The sequence below is a fragment of the Xenopus tropicalis genome, chromosome 2 (assembly GCF_000004195.4).
Source record: "Xenopus tropicalis strain Nigerian chromosome 2, UCB_Xtro_10.0, whole genome shotgun sequence".
NCBI lineage: Eukaryota > Metazoa > Chordata > Amphibia > Anura > Pipidae > Xenopus > Xenopus tropicalis.
The window spans coordinates 97,907,683-97,921,629 of NC_030678.2; the positions used below are offsets into that span (position 1 = coordinate 97,907,683).

Below are 13,947 nucleotides of genomic sequence, written 5' to 3' on the forward strand. Positions count from 1 at the left end.
CGTTAGCATATGGATTCCCACAATCCATTGCATCGGCTGGGCAGCCGTAGCCACACTTGAAAGAAGCCCGTCCCACAAGGGGCCCCTTAACTTAGGCAGGGGCCCAATCAGCTTTGCGCAGTGGCAGTATCATAGCAATGAGGTCAAACCGAGGGCGTGATTATTGCTAATTGAAAACTTTTCCCAATACCCCGCCGTGATGACTTGAAATATAGTCAGCACTGGCAATTTTTGACAGTCTCTCAGGAGACTGATGTGCTTGGTTAAAAGGCAGATGTTGGCTCGCTCGCCTGGTGTTGCGCTGGAGAAGGGTGCTTTGGTTACGGCTGCGACGGAAGGCGGCCCTTTGAAAGGGCTTCGTTAGCATATGGATTCCCACAATCCATTGCATCGGCTGGGCAGCCGTAGCCACACTTGAAAGAAGCCCGTCCCACAAGGGGCCCCTTACTTAGGCAGGGGCCCAATCAGCTTTGCGCAGTGGCAGTATCATAGCCAATGAGGTCAAACCGAGGCGTGATTATTGCTAATTGAAACTTTTCCCAATACCCGCCGTGATGACTTGAAATATAGTCAGCACTGGCAATTTTTGACAGTCTCTCAGGAGACTGATGTGCTTGGTTAAAAGGCAGATGTTGGCTCGCTCGCCTGGTGTTGCGCTGGAGAAGGGTGCTTTGGTTACGGCGCGACGGGAAGGCGGCCCTTTGAAAGGGCTTCGTTAGCATATGGATTCCCACAATCCATTGCATCGGCTGGGGCAGCCATAGCCACCACTTGAAAGAAGCCCGTCCCACAAGGGGCCCTTAACTTAGGCAGGGGCCCAATCAGCTTTGCGCAGTGGCAGTATCATAGCCAATGAGGTCAAACCGAGGCGTGATTATTGCTAATGAAAACTTTTCGCAATACCCCGCCGTGATGACTTGAAATATAGTCAGCACTGGCAATTTTTGACAGTCTCTCAGGAGACTGATGTGCTTGTTAAAAGGGCAGATGTTGGCTCGCTCGCCTGGTGTTGCGCTGGAGAAGGGTGCTTTGGTTACGGCGCGACGGGAAGGCGGCCCTTTGAAAGGGCTTCGTTAGCATATGGGATTCCCACAATCCATTGCATCGGCTGGCAGCCGTAGCCACACTTGAAAGAAGCCCGTCCCACAAGGGGCCCCTTACTTAGGCAGGGGCCCAATCAGCTTTGCGCAGTGGCAGTATCATAGCCAATGAGGTCCAAACCGAGGCGTGATTATTGCCTAATTTGAAAAACTTTTTCCCCAATACCCCGCCGTGATGACTTGAAATATAGTCAGCACTGGCAATTTTGACAGGTCTCTCAGGAGACTGATGTGCTTGGTTAAAAAGGCAGATGTTGGCTCGCTCGCCTGGTGTTGCGCTGGAGAAGGGTGCTTTGGTTACGGCGCGACGGGAAGGCGGCCCTTTGAAAGGGCTTCGTTAGCATATGGATTCCCACAATCCATTGCATCGGCTGGGCAGCCGTAGCCACACTTGAAAGAAGCCCGTCCCACAAGGGGCCCCTTAACTTAGGCAGGGGCCCAATCAGCTTTGCGCAGTGGCAGTATCATAGCCAATGAGGTCAAACCGAGGCGTGATTATTGCTAATTGAAAACTTTTCCCAATACCCCGCCGTGATGACTTGAAATATAGTCAGCACTGGCAATTTTTGACAGTCTCTCAGGAGACTGATGTGCTTGGTTAAAAGGCAGATGTTGGCTCGCTCGCCTGGTGTTGCGCTGGAGAAGGGTGCTTTGGTTACGGCGCGACGGGAAGGCGGCCCTTTGGAAAGGGCTTCGTTAGCATATGGATTCCCACAATCCATTGCATCGGCTGGGCAGCCGTAGCCACACTTGAAAGAAGCCCGTCCCACAAGGGGCCCCTTAACTTAGGCAGGGGCCCAATCAGCTTTGCGCAGTGGCAGTATCATAGCCAATGAGGTCAAACCGAGGCGTGATTATTGCTAATTGAAAACTTTTCCCAATACCCCGCCGTGATGACTTGAAATATATAGTCAGCACTGGCAATTTTTGACAGTCTCTCAGGAGACTGATGTGCTTGGTTAAAAGGCAGATGTTGGCTCGCTCGCCTGGTGTTGCGCTGGAGAAGGGTGGCTTTGGTTACGGCGCGACGGGAAGGCGGCCCTTTGAAAGGGCTTCGTTAGCATATGGATTCCCACAATCCATTGCATCGGCTGGGCAGCCGTAGCCACACTTGAAAGAAGCCCGTCCCACAAGGGGCCCCTTAACTTAGGCAGGGGCCCAATCAGCTTTGCGCAGTGGCAGTATCATAGCCAATGAGGTCAAACCGAGGCGTGATTATTGCTAATTGAAAACTTTTCCCAATACCCGCCGTGATGACTTGAAATATAGTCAGCACTGGCAATTTTTGACAGTCTCTCAGGAGACTGATGTGCTTGGTTAAAAGGCAGATGTTGGCTCGCTCGCCTGGTGTTGCGCTGGAGAAGGGTGCTTTGGTTACGGCGCGACGGGAAGGCGGCCCTTTGAAAGGGCTTCGTTAGCATATGGATTCCCACAATCCATTGCATCGGCTGGGCAGCCGTAGCCACACTTGAAAGAAGCCCGTCCCACAAGGGGCCCCTTAACTTAGGCAGGGGCCCAATCAGCTTTGCGCAGTGGCAGTATCATAGCCAATGAGGTCAAACCGAGGCGTGATTATTGCTAATTGAAAACTTTTCCCAATACCCCGCCGTGATGACTTGAAATATAGTCAGCACTGGCAATTTTTGACAGTTTCTCAGGAGACTGATGTGCTTGGTTAAAAAGGCAGATGTTGGCTCGCTCGCCTGGTGTTGCGCTGGAGAAGGGTGCTTTGGTTACGGCGCGACGGGAAGGCGGCCCTTTGAAAGGGCTTCGTTAGCATATGGATTCCCACAATCCATTGCATCGGCTGGGCAGCCGTAGCCCACACTTGAAAGAAGCCCGTCCCACAAGGGGCCCCTTAACTTAGGCAGGGGCCCAATCAGCTTTGCGCAGTGGCAGTATCATAGCCAATGAGGTCAAAACCGAGGCGTGATTATTGCTAATTGAAAACTTTTTCCCCAATACCCCCGCCGTGATGACTTGAAATATAGTCAGCACTGGCAATTTTTGACAGTCTCTCAGGAGACTGATGTGCTTGGTTAAAAGGCAGATGTTGGCTCGCTCGCCTGGTGTTGCGCTGGAGAAGGGTGCTTTGGTTACGGCGCGACGGGAAGGCGGCCCCTTTGAAAGGGCTTCGTTAGCATATGGATTCCCACAATCCATTGCATCGGCTGGGCAGCCGTAGCCACACTTGAAAGAAGCCCGTCCCACAAGGGGCCCCTTAACTTAGGCAGGGGCCCAATCAGCTTTGCGCAGTGGCAGTATCATAGCCAATGAGGTCAAACCGAGGGCGTGATTATTGCTAATTGAAAAACTTTTCCCAATACCCCGCCGTGATGACTTTGAAATATAGTCAGCACTGGCAATTTTTGACAGTCTCTCAGGAGACTGATGTGCTTGGTTAAAAGGCAGATGTTGGCTCGCTCGCCTGGTGTTGCGCTGGAGAAGGGTGCTTTGGTTACGGCGCGACGGGAAGGCGGCCCTTTGAAAGGGCTTCGTTAGCATATGGATTCCCACAATCCATTGCATCGGCTGGGCAGCCGTAGCCACACTTGAAAGAAGCCCGTCCCACAAGGGGCCCTTAACTTAGGCAGGGGCCCAATCAGCTTTGCGCAGTGGCAGTATCATAGCCAATGAGGTCAAACCGAGGCGTGATTATTGCTAATTGAAAACTTTTCCCATACCCCGCCGCGTGATGACTTGAAATATAGTCAGCACTGGCAATTTTTGACAGTCTCTCAGGAGACTGATGTGCTTGGTTAAAAGGCAGATGTTGGCTCGCTCGCCTGGTGTTGCGCTGGAGAAGGGTGCTTTGGTTACGGCGCGACGGGAAGGCGGCCTTTGAAAGGGCTTCGTTAGCATATGGATTCCCACAATCCATTGCATCGGCTGGGCAGCCGTAGCCACACTTGAAAGAAGCCCGTCCCACAAGGGGCCCTTAACTTAGGCAGGGGCCCAATCAGCTTTGCGCAGTGGCAGTATCATAGCCAATGAGGTCAAACCGAGGCGTGATTATTGCTAATTGAAAACTTTTCCCAATACCCCGCCGTGATGACTTGAAATATAGTCAGCACTGGCAATTTTTGACAGTCTCTCAGGAGACTGATGTGCTTGGTTAAAAGGCAGATGTTGGCTCGCTTGCCTGGTGTTGCGCTGGAGAAGGGTGCTTTGGTTACGGCGCGACGGGAAGGCGGCCCTTTGAAAGGGCTTCGTTAGCATATGGATTCCCACAATCCATTGCATCGGCTGGGCAGCCGTAGCCACACTTGAAAGAAGCCCGTCCCACAAGGGGCCCTTAACTTAGGCAGGGGCCCAATCAGCTTTGCGCAGTGGCAGTATCATAGCCAATGAGGTCAAACCGAGGCGTGATTATTGCTAATTGAAAACTTTTCCCAATACCCCGCCGTGATGACTTGAAATATAGTCAGCACTGGCAATTTTTGACAGTCTCTCAGGAGACTGATGTGCTTGGTTAAAAGGCAGATGTTGGCTCGCTTGCCTGGTGTTGCGCTGGAGAAGGGTGCTTTGGTTACGGCGCGACGGGAAGGCGGCCCTTTGAAAGGGCTTCGTTAGCATATGGATTCCCACAATCCATTGCATCGGCTGGGCAGCCGTAGCCACACTTGAAAGAAGCCCGTCCCACAAGGGCCCTTAACTTAGGCAGGGGCCCAATCAGCTTTGCGCAGTGGCAGTATCATAGCCAATGAGGTCAAACCGAGGCGTGATTATTGCTAATTGAAAACTTTTCCCAATACCCCGCCGTGATGACTTGAAATATAGTCAGCACTGGCAATTTTTGACAGTCTCTCAGGAGACTGATGTGCTTGGTTAAAAGGCAGATGTTGGCTCGCTCGCCTGGTGTTGCGCTGGAGAAGGGTGCTTTGGTTACGGCGCGACGGGAAGGCGGCCCTTTGAAAGGGCTTCGTTAGCATATGGATTCCCACAATCCATTGCATCGGCTGGGCAGCCGTAGCCACACTTGAAAGAAGCCCGTCCCACAAGGGGCCCCTTACTTAGGCAGGGGCCCAATCAGCTTTGCGCAGTGGCAGTATCATAGCCAATGAGGTCAAACCGAGGCGTGATTATTGCTAATTGAAAACTTTTCCCAATACCCCGCCGTGATGACTTGAAATATAGTCAGCACTGGCAATTTTTGACAGTCTCTCAGGAGACTGATGTGCTTGGTTAAAAGGCAGATGTTGGCTCGCTCGCCTGGTGTTGCGCTGGAGAAGGGTGCTTTGGTTACGGCGCGACGGGAAGGCGGCCCTTTGAAAGGGCTTCGTTAGCATATGGATTCCCACAATCCATTGCATCGGCTGGGCAGCCGTAGCCACACTTGAAAGAAGCCCGTCCCACAAGGGGCCCCTTAACTTAGGCAGGGCCCAATCAGCTTTGCGCAGTGGCAGTATCATAGCCAATGAGGTCAAACCGAGGCGTGATTATTGCTAATTGAAAACTTTTCCCAATACCCCGCCGTGATGACTTGAAATATAGTCAGCACTGGCAATTTTTGACAGTCTCTCAGGAGACTGATGTGCTTGGTTAAAAGGCAGATGTTGGCTCGCTGCCTGGTGTTGCGCTGGAGAAGGGTGCTTTGGTTACGGCGCGACGGGAAGGCGGCCCTTTGAAAGGGCTTCGTTAGCATATGGATTCCCACAATCCATTGCATCGGCTGGGCAGCCGTAGCCACACTTGAAAGAAGCCCGTCCCACAAGGGGCCCCTTAACTTAGGCAGGGGCCCAATCAGCTTTGCGCAGTGGCAGTATCATAGCCAATGAGGTCAAACCGAGGCGTGATTATTGCTAATTGAAAACTTTTCCCAATACCCCGCCGTGATGACTTGAAATATAGTCAGCACTGGCAATTTTTGACAGTCTCTCAGGAGACTGATGTGCTTGGTTAAAAGGCAGATGTTGGCTCGCTTGCCTGGTGTTGCGCTGGAGAAGGGTGCTTTGGTTACGGCGCGACGGCGAAGGCGGCCTTTTGAAAGGGCTTCGTTAGCATATGGATTCCCACAATCCATTGCATCGGCTGGGCCAGCCGTAGCCACACCTTGAAAAGAAGCCCGTCCCACAAGGGGCCCCTTATCTTAGGCAGGGGCCCAATCAGCTTTGCGCAGTGGCAGTATCATAGCCAATGAGGTCAAACCGAGGCGTGATTATTGCTAATTGAAAACTTTTCCCAATACCCCGCCGTGATGACTTGAAATATAGTCAGCACTGGCAATTTTTGACAGTCTCTCAGGAGACTGATGTGCTTGGTTAAAAGGCAGATGTTGGCTCGCTCGCCTGGTGTTGCGCTGGAGAAGGGTGCTTTGGTTACGGCGCGACGGGAAGGCGGCCCTTTGAAAGGGCTTCGTTAGCATATGGATTCCCACAATCCATTGCATCGGCTGGGCAGCCGTAGCCACACTTGAAAGAAGCCCGTCCCACAAGGGGCCTTAACTTAGGCAGGGGCCCAATCAGCTTTGCGCAGTGGCAGTATCATAGCCAATGAGGTCAAACCGAGGCGTGATTATTGCTAATTGAAAACTTTTCCCAATACCCCGCCGTGATGACTTGAAATATAGTCAGCACTGGCAATTTTTGACAGTCTCTCAGGAGACTGATGTGCTTGGTTAAAAGGCAGATGTTGGCTCGCTTGCGCCTGGTGTTGCGCTGGAGAAGGGTGCTTTGGTTACGGCGCGACGGGAAGGCGGCCCTTTGAAAGGGCTTCGTTAGCATATGGATTCCCACAATCCATTGCATCGGCTGGGCAGCCGTAGCCACACTTGAAAGCCCGTCCCACAAGGGGCCCTTAACTTAGGCAGGGGCCCAATCAGCTTTGCGCAGTGGCAGTATCATAGCCAATGAGGTCAAACCGAGGCGTGATTATTGCTAATTGAAAACTTTTCCCAATACCCCGCCGTGATGACTTGAAATATAGTCAGCACTGGCAATTTTTGACAGTCTCTCAGGAGACTGATGTGCTTGGTTAAAAGGCAGATGTTGGCTCGCTCGCCTGGTGTTGCGCTGGAGAAGGGTGCTTTGGTTACGGCGCGACGGGAAGGCGGCCCTTTGAAAGGGCTTCGTTAGCATATGGATTCCCACAATCCATTGCATCGGCTGGGCAGCCGTAGCCACACTTGAAGAAGCCCGTCCCACAAGGGGCCCCTTAACTTAGGCAGGGGCCAATCAGCTTTGCGCAGTGGCAGTATCATAGCCAATGAGGTCAAACCGAGGCGTGATTATTGCTAATTTGAAAACTTTTCCCAATACCCCGCCGTGATGACTTGAAATATAGTCAGCACTGGCAATTTTTGACAGTCTCTCAGGAGACTGATGTGCTTGGTTAAAAGGCAGATGTTGGCTCGCTCGCCTGGTGTTGCGCTGGAGAAGGGTGCTTTGGTTACGGCGCGACGGAAGGCGGCCCTTTGAAAGGGCTTCGTTAGCATATGGATTCCCACAATCCATTGCATCGGCTGGGCAGCCGTAGCCACACTTGAAAGAAGCCCGTCCCACAAGGGGCCCCTTAACTTAGGCAGGGGCCCAATCAGCTTTGCGCAGTGGCAGTATCATAGCCAATGAGGTCAAACCGAGGCGTGATTATTGCTAATTGAAAACTTTTCCCAATACCCCGCCGTGATGACTTGAAATATAGTCAGCACTGGCAATTTTTGACAGTCTCTCAGGAGACTGATGTGCTTGGTTAAAAGGCAGATGTTGGCTCGCTCTGCCTGGTGTTGCGCTGGAGAAGGGTGCTTTGGTTACGGCGCGACGGGAAGGCGGCCTTTGAAAGGGCTTCGTTAGCATATGGATTCCCACAATCCATTGCATCGGCTGGGCAGCCGTAGCCACACTTGAAAGAAGCCCGTCCCACAAGGGGCCCCTTAACTTAGGCAGGGGCCCAATCAGCTTTGCGCAGTGGCAGTATCATAGCCAATGAGGTCAAACCGAGGCGTGATTATTGCTAATTGAAAACTTTCCCAATACCCCGCCGTGATGACTTGAAATATAGTCAGCACTGGCAATTTTTGACAGTCTCTCAGGAGACTGATGTGCTTGGTTAAAAGGCAGATGTTGGCTCGCTTGCCTGGTGTTGCGCTGGAGAAGGGTGCTTTGGTTACGGCGCGACGGGAAGGCGGCCCTTTGAAAGGGCTTCGTTAGCATATGGATTCCCACAATCCATTGCATCGGCTGGGCAGCCGTAGCCACACTTGAAAGAAGCCCGTCCCACAAGGGGCCCCTTAACTTAGGCAGGGGCCCAATCAGCTTTGCGCGTGGCAGTATCATAGCCAATGAGGTCAAACGAGGGCGTGATTATTGCTAATTGAAAACTTTTCCCAATACCCCGCCGTGATGACTTGAAATATAGTCAGCACTGGCAATTTTTGACAGTCTCTCAGGAGACTGATGTGCTTGGTTAAAAGGCAGATGTTGGCTCGCTCGCCTGGTGTTGCGCTGGAGAAGGGTGCTTTGGTTACGGCGCGACGGGAAGGCGGCCCTTTGAAAGGTTCGTTAGCATATGGATTCCCACAATCCATTGCATCGGCTGGGCAGCCGTAGCCACACTTGAAAGAAGCCCGTCCCACAAGGGGCCCTTAACTTAGGCAGGGGCCCAATCAGCTTTGCGCAGTGGCAGTATCATAGCCAATGAGGTCAAACCGAGGCGTGATTATTGCTAATTGAAAACTTTTCCAATATCCCCGCGTGATGACTTGAAATATAGTCAGCACTGGCAATTTTTGACAGTCTCTCAGGAGACTGATGTGCTTGGTTAAAAGGCAGATGTTGGCTCGCTCGCCTGGTGTTGCGCTGGAGAAGGGTGCTTTGGTTACGGCGCGACGGGAAGGCGGCCCTTTGAAAGGGCTTCGTTAGCATATGGATTCCACAATCCATTGCATCGGCTGGGCAGCCGTAGCCACACTTGAAAGAAGCCCGTCCCACAAGCACAGGGGCCCCTTAACTTAGGCAGGGGCCAATGGGGCAATCAGCTTTGCGCAGTGGCAGTATCATAGCCAATGAGGTCAAACCGAGGCGTGATTATTGCTAATTGAAAACTTTTCCCAATACCCGCGCCGTGATGACTTGAAATATAGTCAGCACTGGCAATTTTTGACAATTCTTGAGAGTCTCTCAGGAGACTGATGTGCTTGGTTAAAAGGCAGATGTTGGCTCGCTTGCGCTGGTGTTGCGCTGGAGAAGGGTGCTTTGGTTACGGCGCGACGGGAAGGCGGCCCTTTGAAAGGGCTTCGTTAGCATATGGATTCCCACAATCCATTGCATCGGCTGGGCAGCCGTAGCCACACTTGAAAGAAGCCCGTCCCAAAGGGGCCCTTTATTAGGGGGGCCCAATCAGCTTTGCGCAGTGGCAGTATCATAGCCAATGAGGTCAAACCGAGGCGTGATTATTGCTAATTGAAAACTTTTCCCAATACCCCGCCGTGATGACTTGAAATATAGTCAGCACTGGCAATTTTTGACAGTCTCTCAGGAGACTGATGTGCTTGGTTAAAAGGCAGATGTTGGCTCGCTCGCCTGGTGTTGCGCTGGAGAAGGGTGCTTTGGTTACGGCGCGACGGGAAGGCGGCCCTTTGAAAGGGCTTCGTTAGCATATGGATTCCCACAATCCATTGCATCGGCTGGGCAGCCGTAGCACACTTGAAAGAAGCCCGTCCACAAGGGGCCCTTAACTTAGGCAGGGGCAATCAGCTTTGCGCAGTGGCAGTATCATAGCCAATGAGGTCAAACCGAGGCGTGATTATTGCTAATTGAAAACTTTTCCAATACCCGCCGTGATGACTTGAAATATAGTCAGCACTGGCAATTTTTGACAGTCTCTCAGGAGACTGATGTGCTTGGTTAAAAGGCAGATGTTGGCTCGCTTGCCTGGTGTTGCGCTGGAGAAGGGTGCTTTGGTTACGGCGCGACGGGAAGGCGGCCTTTTGAAAGGGCTTCGTTAGCATATGGATTCCCAAATCCATTGCATCGGCTGGGCAGCCGTAGCCACACTTGAAAGAAGCCCGTCCCACAAGGGGCCCCTTAACTTAGGCAGGGGCCCAATCAGCTTTGCGCAGTGGCAGTATCATAGCCAATGAGGTCAAACGAGGCGTGATTATTGCTAATTGAAAACTTTTCCCAATACCCCGCCGTGATGACTTGAAATATAGTCAGCACTGGCAATTTTTGACAGTCTCTCAGGAGACTGATGTGCTTGTTTAAAAGGCAGATGTTGGCTCGCTGCGCTGGTGTTGCGCTGGAGAAGGGTGCTTTGGTTACGGCGCGACGGGAAGGCGGCCCTTTGAAAGGGCTTCGTTAGCATATGGATTCCCACAATCCATTGCATCGGCTGGGCAGCCGTAGCCACACTTGAAAGAAGCCCGTCCCACAAGGGGCCCTTAACTTAGGCAGGGGCCCAATCAGCTTTGCGCAGTGGCAGTATCATAGCCAATGAGGTCAAACCGAGGCGTGATTATTGCTAATTGAAAACTTTTCCCAATACCCCCGCCGTGATGACTTGAAATATAGTCAGCACTGGCAATTTTTGACAGTCTCTCAGGAGACTGATGTGCTTGGTTAAAAGGCAGATGTTGGCTCGCTTCGCCTGGTGTTGCGCTGGAGAAGGGTGCTTTGGTTACGGCGCGACGGAAGGCGGCCTTTGAAAGGGCTTCGTTAGCATATGGATTCCCACAATCCATTGCATCGGCTGGGCAGCCGTAGCCACACTTGAAAGAAGCCCGTCCCAAAGGGGCCCTTAACTTAGGCAGGGGCCCAATCAGCTTTGCGCAGTGGCAGTATCATAGCCAATGAGGTCAAACCGAGGCGTGATTATTGCTAATTGAAAACTTTTCCCAATACCCCGCCGTGATGACTTGAAATATAGTCAGCACTGGCAATTTTTGACAGTCTCTCAGGAGACTGATGTGCTTGGTTAAAAGGCAGATGTTGGCTCGCTTGCCTGGTGTTGCGCTGGAGAGGGTGCTTTGGTTACGGCGCGACGGGAAGGCGGCCCTTTGAAAGGGCTTCGTTAGCATATGGATTCCCACAATCCATTGCATCGGCTGGGCAGCCGTAGCCACACTTGAAAGAAGCCCGTCCCACAAGGGGCCCCTTAACTTAGGCAGGGGCCAATCAGCTTTGCGCAGTGGCAGTATCATAGCCAATGAGGTCAAACCGAGGCGTGATTATTGCTAATTGAAAACTTTTCCAATACCCCGCCGTGATGACTTGAAATATAGTCAGCACTGGCAATTTTTGACAGTCTCTCAGGAGACTGATGTGCTTGGTTAAAAGGCAGATGTTGGCTCGCTTGCCTGGTGTTGCGCTGAGAAGGGTGCTTTGGTTACGGCGCGACGGGAAGGCGGCCTTTGAAAGGGCTTCGTTAGCATATGGATTCCACAATCCATTGCATCGGCTGGGCAGCCGTAGCCACACTTGAAAGAAGCCGTCCCACAAGGGGCCCTTAACTTAGGCAGGGGCCAATCAGCTTTGCGCAGTGGCAGTATCATAGCCAATGAGGTCAAACCGAGGCGTGATTATTGCTAATTGAAAACTTTTCCCAATACCCCGCCGTGATGACTTGAAATATAGTCAGCACTGGCAATTTTTGACAGTCTCTCAGGAGACTGATGTGCTTGGTTAAAAGGCAGATGTTGGCTCGCTTGCCTGGTGTTGCGCTGGAGAAGGGTGCTTTGGTTACGGCGCGACGGGAAGGCGGCCCTTTGAAAGGCTTCGTTAGCATATGGATTCCCACAATCCATTGCATCGGCTGGGCAGCCGTAGCCACACTTGAAAGAAGCCCGTCCCAAGGGGCCCCTTAACTTAGGCAGGGGCCCAATCAGCTTTGCGCAGTGGCAGTATCATAGCCAATGAGGTCAAACCGAGGCGTGATTATTGCTAATTGAAAACTTTCCCAATACCCCGCCGTGATGACTTGAAATATAGTCAGCACTGGCAATTTTTGACAGTCTCTCAGGAGACTGATGTGCTTGGTTAAAAGGCAGATGTTGGCTCGCTTGCCTGGTGTTGCGCTGGAGAAGGGTGCTTTGGTTACGGCGCGACGGGAAGGCGGCCCTTTGAAAGGGCTTCGTTAGCATATGGATTCCACAATCCATTGCATCGGCTGGGCAGCCGTAGCCACACTTGAAAGAAGCCCGTCCCACAAGGGGCCCTTAACTTAGGCAGGGGCCAATCAGCTTTGCGCAGTGGCAGTATCATAGCCAATGAGGTCAAACCGAGGCGTGATTATTGCTAATTGAAAACTTTTCCCAATACCCCGCCGTGATGACTTGAAATATAGTCAGCACTGGCAATTTTTGACAGTCTCTCAGGAGACTGATGTGCTTGGTTAAAAGGCAGATGTTGGGCTCGCTTGCCTGGTGTTGCGCTGGAGAAGGGTGCTTTGGTTACGGCGAGCGACGAAGGGGCCCTTTGAAAGGGCTTCGTTAGCATATGGATTCCCACAATCCATTGCATCGGCTGGGCAGCCGTAGCCACACTTGAAAGAAGCCCGTCCCACAAGGGGCCCTTAACTTAGGCAGGGGCCAATCAGCTTTGCGCAGTGGCAGTATCATAGCCAATGAGGTCAAACCGAGGCGTGATTATTGCTAATTGAAACTTTTCCAATACCCGCCGTGATGACTTGAAATATAGTCAGCACTGGCAATTTTTGACAGTCTCTTCAGGAGACTGATGTGCTTGGTTAAAAGGCAGATGTTGGCTCGCTTGCCTGGTGTTGGCGCTGGAGAAGGGTGCTTTGGTTACGGCGCGACGGGAAGGCGGCCTTTGAAAGGGCTTCGTTAGCATATGGATTCCACAATCCATTGCATCGGCTGGGCAGCCGTAGCCACACTTGAAAGAAGCCCGTCCCACAAGGGGCCCTTAACTTAGCAGGGGCCAATCAGCTTTGCGCAGTGGCAGTATCATAGCCAATGAGGTCAAACCGAGGCGTGATTATTGCTAATTGAAACTTTTCCCCATACCCGCCGTGATGACTTGAAATATAGTCAGCACTGGCAATTTTGACAGTCTCTCAGGAGACTGATGTGCTTGGTTAAAAGGCAGATGTTGGCTCGCTTGCCTGGTTTGCGCTGGAGAAGGGTGCTTTGGTTACGGCGCGACGGGAAGGCGGCCCTTTGAAAGGGCTTCGTTAGCATATGGATTCCACAATCCATTGCATCGGCTGGGCAGCCGTAGCCACACTTGAAAGAAGCCGTCACAAGGGGCCCTTAACTTAGGCAGGGGCCCAATCAGCTTTGCGCAGTGGCAGTATCATAGCCAATGAGGTCAAACCGAGGCGTGATTATTGCTAATTTGAAAACTTTTCCCAATACCCCGCCGTGATGACTTGAAATATAGTCAGCACTGGCAATTTTTGACAGTCTCTCAGGAGACTGATGTGCTTGGTTAAAAGGCAGATGTTGGCTCGCTTGCGCTGGTGTTTGCGCTGGAGAAGGGTGCTTTGGTTACGGCGCGACGGGAAGGCGGCCTTTGAAAGGGCTTCGTTAGCATATGGATTCCCACAATCCATTGCATCGGCTGGGCAGCCGTAGCCACACTTGAAAGAAGCCCGTCCACAAGGGGCCCCTTACTTAGGCAGGGGCCCAATCAGCTTTGCGCAGTGGCAGTATCATAGCCAATGAGGTCAAACGAGGCGTGATTATTGCTAATTGAAAATTTTCCCAATACCCGCCCGTGATGACTTGAAATATAGTCAGCACTGGCAATTTTTGAGTCTCTCAGGAGACTGATGTGCTTGGTTAAAAGGCAGATGTTGGCTCGCTCGCTGGTGTTGCGCTGGAGAAGGGTGCTTTGGTTACGGCGCGACGGGAAGGCGGCCTTTGAAAGGGCTTCTTGGTAATACTTTCTTC

At 52.2% G+C, this 13,947-nt stretch overlaps 39 non-coding genes across 39 annotated transcripts; all 39 read left to right on the top strand.

Annotated features, from left to right (window-relative positions):
* Positions 1-109: 109 nt before the first annotated feature.
* LOC116409311 lies at positions 110-250 on the top strand. The gene has a single exon (XR_004221756.1). It is a non-coding gene; the product is annotated as a U4 spliceosomal RNA (small nuclear RNA).
* Positions 251-466: 216 nt separating this feature from the next.
* Positions 467-605, top strand: LOC116409289. Its single transcript, XR_004221734.1, has one exon. It is a non-coding gene; the product is annotated as a U4 spliceosomal RNA (small nuclear RNA).
* A 218-nt stretch (positions 606-823) lies between these two features.
* LOC116409310 lies at positions 824-963 on the top strand. Its single transcript, XR_004221755.1, has one exon. It is a non-coding gene; the product is annotated as a U4 spliceosomal RNA (small nuclear RNA).
* Positions 964-1,179: 216 nt separating this feature from the next.
* LOC116409320 lies at positions 1,180-1,326 on the top strand. The gene has a single exon (XR_004221765.1). It is a non-coding gene; the product is annotated as a U4 spliceosomal RNA (small nuclear RNA).
* A 218-nt stretch (positions 1,327-1,544) lies between these two features.
* On the top strand, positions 1,545-1,685 carry LOC116409244. The gene has a single exon (XR_004221689.1). It is a non-coding gene; the product is annotated as a U4 spliceosomal RNA (small nuclear RNA).
* A 218-nt stretch (positions 1,686-1,903) lies between these two features.
* LOC116409263 lies at positions 1,904-2,046 on the top strand. The gene has a single exon (XR_004221708.1). It is a non-coding gene; the product is annotated as a U4 spliceosomal RNA (small nuclear RNA).
* Positions 2,047-2,264: 218 nt separating this feature from the next.
* LOC116409122 lies at positions 2,265-2,404 on the top strand. The gene has a single exon (XR_004221567.1). It is a non-coding gene; the product is annotated as a U4 spliceosomal RNA (small nuclear RNA).
* A 217-nt stretch (positions 2,405-2,621) lies between these two features.
* Positions 2,622-2,762, top strand: LOC116409279. Its single transcript, XR_004221724.1, has one exon. It is a non-coding gene; the product is annotated as a U4 spliceosomal RNA (small nuclear RNA).
* Positions 2,763-2,981: 219 nt separating this feature from the next.
* Positions 2,982-3,126, top strand: LOC116409264. Its single transcript, XR_004221709.1, has one exon. It is a non-coding gene; the product is annotated as a U4 spliceosomal RNA (small nuclear RNA).
* A 218-nt stretch (positions 3,127-3,344) lies between these two features.
* LOC116409309 lies at positions 3,345-3,488 on the top strand. Its single transcript, XR_004221754.1, has one exon. It is a non-coding gene; the product is annotated as a U4 spliceosomal RNA (small nuclear RNA).
* Positions 3,489-3,704: 216 nt separating this feature from the next.
* LOC116409307 lies at positions 3,705-3,846 on the top strand. The gene has a single exon (XR_004221752.1). It is a non-coding gene; the product is annotated as a U4 spliceosomal RNA (small nuclear RNA).
* A 215-nt stretch (positions 3,847-4,061) lies between these two features.
* LOC116409245 lies at positions 4,062-4,202 on the top strand. Its single transcript, XR_004221690.1, has one exon. It is a non-coding gene; the product is annotated as a U4 spliceosomal RNA (small nuclear RNA).
* Positions 4,203-4,418: 216 nt separating this feature from the next.
* LOC116409246 lies at positions 4,419-4,559 on the top strand. The gene has a single exon (XR_004221691.1). It is a non-coding gene; the product is annotated as a U4 spliceosomal RNA (small nuclear RNA).
* A 215-nt stretch (positions 4,560-4,774) lies between these two features.
* On the top strand, positions 4,775-4,915 carry LOC116409247. The gene has a single exon (XR_004221692.1). It is a non-coding gene; the product is annotated as a U4 spliceosomal RNA (small nuclear RNA).
* Positions 4,916-5,131: 216 nt separating this feature from the next.
* LOC116409248 lies at positions 5,132-5,272 on the top strand. The gene has a single exon (XR_004221693.1). It is a non-coding gene; the product is annotated as a U4 spliceosomal RNA (small nuclear RNA).
* A 216-nt stretch (positions 5,273-5,488) lies between these two features.
* On the top strand, positions 5,489-5,629 carry LOC116409249. The gene has a single exon (XR_004221694.1). It is a non-coding gene; the product is annotated as a U4 spliceosomal RNA (small nuclear RNA).
* A 216-nt stretch (positions 5,630-5,845) lies between these two features.
* On the top strand, positions 5,846-5,986 carry LOC116409251. The gene has a single exon (XR_004221696.1). It is a non-coding gene; the product is annotated as a U4 spliceosomal RNA (small nuclear RNA).
* A 221-nt stretch (positions 5,987-6,207) lies between these two features.
* Positions 6,208-6,348, top strand: LOC116409252. The gene has a single exon (XR_004221697.1). It is a non-coding gene; the product is annotated as a U4 spliceosomal RNA (small nuclear RNA).
* A 215-nt stretch (positions 6,349-6,563) lies between these two features.
* Positions 6,564-6,704, top strand: LOC116409253. Its single transcript, XR_004221698.1, has one exon. It is a non-coding gene; the product is annotated as a U4 spliceosomal RNA (small nuclear RNA).
* Positions 6,705-6,919: 215 nt separating this feature from the next.
* Positions 6,920-7,060, top strand: LOC116409254. Its single transcript, XR_004221699.1, has one exon. It is a non-coding gene; the product is annotated as a U4 spliceosomal RNA (small nuclear RNA).
* Positions 7,061-7,275: 215 nt separating this feature from the next.
* LOC116409299 lies at positions 7,276-7,417 on the top strand. The gene has a single exon (XR_004221744.1). It is a non-coding gene; the product is annotated as a U4 spliceosomal RNA (small nuclear RNA).
* A 216-nt stretch (positions 7,418-7,633) lies between these two features.
* LOC116409255 lies at positions 7,634-7,774 on the top strand. The gene has a single exon (XR_004221700.1). It is a non-coding gene; the product is annotated as a U4 spliceosomal RNA (small nuclear RNA).
* Positions 7,775-7,991: 217 nt separating this feature from the next.
* LOC116409286 lies at positions 7,992-8,131 on the top strand. The gene has a single exon (XR_004221731.1). It is a non-coding gene; the product is annotated as a U4 spliceosomal RNA (small nuclear RNA).
* A 217-nt stretch (positions 8,132-8,348) lies between these two features.
* Positions 8,349-8,488, top strand: LOC116409318. Its single transcript, XR_004221763.1, has one exon. It is a non-coding gene; the product is annotated as a U4 spliceosomal RNA (small nuclear RNA).
* A 214-nt stretch (positions 8,489-8,702) lies between these two features.
* On the top strand, positions 8,703-8,842 carry LOC116409303. The gene has a single exon (XR_004221748.1). It is a non-coding gene; the product is annotated as a U4 spliceosomal RNA (small nuclear RNA).
* A 228-nt stretch (positions 8,843-9,070) lies between these two features.
* Positions 9,071-9,210, top strand: LOC116409301. Its single transcript, XR_004221746.1, has one exon. It is a non-coding gene; the product is annotated as a U4 spliceosomal RNA (small nuclear RNA).
* A 225-nt stretch (positions 9,211-9,435) lies between these two features.
* On the top strand, positions 9,436-9,576 carry LOC116409257. Its single transcript, XR_004221702.1, has one exon. It is a non-coding gene; the product is annotated as a U4 spliceosomal RNA (small nuclear RNA).
* Positions 9,577-9,788: 212 nt separating this feature from the next.
* On the top strand, positions 9,789-9,927 carry LOC116409266. The gene has a single exon (XR_004221711.1). It is a non-coding gene; the product is annotated as a U4 spliceosomal RNA (small nuclear RNA).
* Positions 9,928-10,143: 216 nt separating this feature from the next.
* Positions 10,144-10,283, top strand: LOC116409293. Its single transcript, XR_004221738.1, has one exon. It is a non-coding gene; the product is annotated as a U4 spliceosomal RNA (small nuclear RNA).
* Positions 10,284-10,499: 216 nt separating this feature from the next.
* Positions 10,500-10,641, top strand: LOC116409276. The gene has a single exon (XR_004221721.1). It is a non-coding gene; the product is annotated as a U4 spliceosomal RNA (small nuclear RNA).
* A 214-nt stretch (positions 10,642-10,855) lies between these two features.
* On the top strand, positions 10,856-10,996 carry LOC116409258. The gene has a single exon (XR_004221703.1). It is a non-coding gene; the product is annotated as a U4 spliceosomal RNA (small nuclear RNA).
* A 215-nt stretch (positions 10,997-11,211) lies between these two features.
* LOC116409283 lies at positions 11,212-11,351 on the top strand. The gene has a single exon (XR_004221728.1). It is a non-coding gene; the product is annotated as a U4 spliceosomal RNA (small nuclear RNA).
* A 211-nt stretch (positions 11,352-11,562) lies between these two features.
* LOC116409259 lies at positions 11,563-11,703 on the top strand. Its single transcript, XR_004221704.1, has one exon. It is a non-coding gene; the product is annotated as a U4 spliceosomal RNA (small nuclear RNA).
* Positions 11,704-11,917: 214 nt separating this feature from the next.
* LOC116409287 lies at positions 11,918-12,057 on the top strand. Its single transcript, XR_004221732.1, has one exon. It is a non-coding gene; the product is annotated as a U4 spliceosomal RNA (small nuclear RNA).
* Positions 12,058-12,271: 214 nt separating this feature from the next.
* On the top strand, positions 12,272-12,412 carry LOC116409260. The gene has a single exon (XR_004221705.1). It is a non-coding gene; the product is annotated as a U4 spliceosomal RNA (small nuclear RNA).
* A 215-nt stretch (positions 12,413-12,627) lies between these two features.
* LOC116409308 lies at positions 12,628-12,766 on the top strand. Its single transcript, XR_004221753.1, has one exon. It is a non-coding gene; the product is annotated as a U4 spliceosomal RNA (small nuclear RNA).
* A 213-nt stretch (positions 12,767-12,979) lies between these two features.
* Positions 12,980-13,117, top strand: LOC116409313. The gene has a single exon (XR_004221758.1). It is a non-coding gene; the product is annotated as a U4 spliceosomal RNA (small nuclear RNA).
* Positions 13,118-13,328: 211 nt separating this feature from the next.
* Positions 13,329-13,470, top strand: LOC116409300. The gene has a single exon (XR_004221745.1). It is a non-coding gene; the product is annotated as a U4 spliceosomal RNA (small nuclear RNA).
* Positions 13,471-13,686: 216 nt separating this feature from the next.
* Positions 13,687-13,823, top strand: LOC116409312. Its single transcript, XR_004221757.1, has one exon. It is a non-coding gene; the product is annotated as a U4 spliceosomal RNA (small nuclear RNA).
* Positions 13,824-13,947: the final 124 nt, after the last annotated feature.